Consider the following 3,536-nt stretch of genomic DNA (forward strand, 5'->3'; position numbering starts at 1 on the left):
CCTTGCTCTGCCACTGGAGAGCCAAATTGATGCCTTTCAATACGGCATCCAGTTCAGCCAAGTTGATATGTTGAGAGTCATCTTCAGGTCGCAGCCAACATGCACCTTCCAAGGCTGCCCCAATTGCTAGGGAGCTAGCATCGACCCATACATTCAGCTCTTTGCCGTCCACACACCAATTTCCCTGTGCCGGATCGTTCTGCTGCGCAGATTTTAAGGTTTCGAACATCATACGATGTAGTACGGCGTCCCTTGCTTCATCATCCCAGCCCTTCGTTACCGAACTTACTCTCCTTCTGAGTATTCCGCAAGCCACACGAAGCCAACCGCACACCGGAAAGTGCCCGACAAGTCGACCACACAGGGAAAAGATTGTTCGTCGCGTAACAATACTGGGAGCCTCCGGAATTGCATTTCCTCGCTTCCACCGCAGTTCATTGCGTTCCATCCTGACTGCCAATCCCAGCACCCGTGCACCGTCCTTCAACTGCTCCGGGTTCTTGCACTCCAACCCGAACTGCGCGAGGTGTTCTCTCACACGGGTCGCGGGCACCACGTTTTCATTGACAAAAATGTCATCAATGTAAGCAGATGCTGCGCGGCTTATAACTTCTTCCTGAGATAGTACTTCGCTGACAATTGCTCTCATTATCAAGGGAGCCACATTCAAACCAAACCCCAGACGGTCAGACAGTATTTTTTCCCATCGATTTCCACAGTCTGGTATGGCCACAGTGTCTCATGGACCCGGACTTGTAGGTATGCTCTTCTGAGGTCCAGTAGAGACACGTTAGCACCTTTTTGTCTCCACTCACGCAGCTTAGCCGCACAAACATCTGCGTTGGCCGTAAATGCGTCTACGTAATGATTTAGCTCCCGGTAGTCCATCACCGGGCGCACTTTGGCTTTGTTCTGCTGTATCACAGCCATCAGGGGAATTAGACCTTTGGGGGGTCCCAATTTATCCTCTGGGTATGGCACGAGCCAACCATTATCTATCCAGGTGTGGAGCTCCTGCGTGTATTCTTCACGAATTTCTGCTGGCACTGGGTACTCTGACACTCGATTATGCAGCCTTCCAGGGGGGTGGTCCACAGACCATTTCCACGATGCGGTCCACGTTCGGTTTTGATGGTCAAAGGTAGCAGTGAAATCTGGTTCATCGATAGAAATGGCTGCGCATTTAATACTTTTCCTGGTGCCCAGCCGCACTGATCCTGTAGGCTTGACAACGACACCTCCTAGAGCTTTTATGGCGTCGATCCCTAGAAGCAATTCAAATCCCAGTGGCTTGCCATGCACCACCAACACATCGACTCTGGCAGACACACCTTCATCAGTGGATACAGAGACCGTTCCAACACCGCAGCACGCATGGGACATTCCACCAATTGTGTTGACATTTACGTTTGTTTTTCTCCAAGACCGGCACCGGTCTGCATGTAAAATTGTCCTGGAGCATCCTGTATCAATAAGCGCCAAACATCGCGTCCCGTCAACATGGATGCTTATCACCGGGAGCGTCGTGTTCACATCTTGGTTGGGAAGGAGACTGGCGCTTATGCGTCCTCCCCTTGCTCGTTTCCCGAGCAGTTCCGAGCCCAGTGTCCACTCTCACCGCAACGGTAACACCGTGTTCCACGTTTTCGACAGTCCCTTGCAAGGTGGCCTTTAACATTGCATTTGAAACAGGTCACGTTAACAGGATTATTCTGGGCCCTGTTGTTGGGTGAGCGTGTGGCCGCAACCACATCCTGATTTTGTTCGCCAGTCGTCGTCAAAATTCTCGCTCTCGACATTAGCTCCCCCATGGTCAAGGCTTTGATGTTCGGCACCTGTTGAAGAGCAATTGAGATGGTGTCAGGGAATCCAGTGACAAAAATTAATTTTGTGAGTCTCTCTACGCTTTCTCCTGTGAATCCGGCCAATCCAACCAACTGCCTGATTTTGTTGGCATACACATCCACACGTTCACCAGCCCATCTAACCATAGTTATTTTTCTATATGCTGCAAACGCGTCATCAGTAAATGCCTCCTTTAATCGAGCCTCAATCTGGTCTATTTTTTTTTGATCGTCCTCCTCCATTTCCATGTAGAGGGCCAGCGCATCGCCTTCCAGCAGACTCGCTACGTCATCCACCTGCTGAAGTTGTGCGACAAGTCTCACTTTTTTCAGCCACGCTACAACGTCTCCCTCGCCAGAAAACAGCTTGATAATATCACTGCTTATCCGCACCTTCGCCATATTCGGGCCGAAATAGCTTGAAACAAAAATGTAGTAGGCAAAAAAAATAAATGTTCTGTCAGCAATAGTACAACTTCAAAATAGTCAATATCGCCCACCTCCAGAAGAGAGGGAATTCCTGTCCGTGATAACCGTGGTAAAAGAAGACACACTCCAATCGCCAGAAACACCCACACACACAATTTGCAGGACACTGCCGACTCGTCTCGAGTCTCCTGCTTTTATAGTGGCCGGGAATTATCTATTTGCATAATCACATAAGAAAGAAACGTGATTTTCCGAGAGTTGCATGGGGTAAACGCTAATAAAACCCCCCGGACGCCATCTTGGAATTCTCTTTTCCCCCCAACCGGTGACACAACAGACGTACCCGAGGTAAGCTCTTTTTCCCCTCATTTTAGTTATTGCTACTTCTGCTACAGGAGGCCAGGTGCGAACGCAGACCCCACAATTTTATTATACCGTGTCTGTTTAAGTTAAAACATACTTATCAAATATTATTATGTACATCTATATCAAAAACACTCGCAAACGTTTTATTTAATTTTTAAATTTTTATTTCCATACATTGGAGGCCAGGCACGAACGCAGACCCCACAATTTTTATGAACCATTATTCTGCCAGATCAAACATACCCATTCCTGATCCTCGATACATCTTCTATCATTATATGTAATCAGTTTTTTAAAATAGTCAACCATATAGGAGCCTATTCGTAACCAGGCACACACACACACACACACACACACACACACACACACACACACACACACACACACACACACACACACACACACACACAGACGTTCAGCTTTATATTATAGAATATATATATATATATACATACATATATACATATACATATACATATATACATATATATACATATATACATATATATACATACATATATATACATATATACATATATATATACATTTATACATATATATACATATATATACATTTATACATATATATATACATATATATATGTACACACACATATATATATACATATATATGCACACATATATAGATATACATATATATACATATAATATACATACATATATATGCATATATATACATGTATATACATATATATACACACACATATATATCCACATATAATATATATACATATATACATATATATATGTATATATACATATATATATACATATATATATATATATGTATATATACATATATTAGGTTGTCCGGAAAATAATGGCCATTTCGGGAAGTCTGTTTTGAAATTGGATTTTATCATAGGATTTTTATTA

This window comes from Euprymna scolopes, chromosome 34 (assembly GCF_053919585.1).
Source record: "Euprymna scolopes isolate OS-2025 chromosome 34, ASM5391958v1, whole genome shotgun sequence".
In the NCBI taxonomy this organism is placed as follows: domain Eukaryota; kingdom Metazoa; phylum Mollusca; class Cephalopoda; order Sepiida; family Sepiolidae; genus Euprymna; species Euprymna scolopes.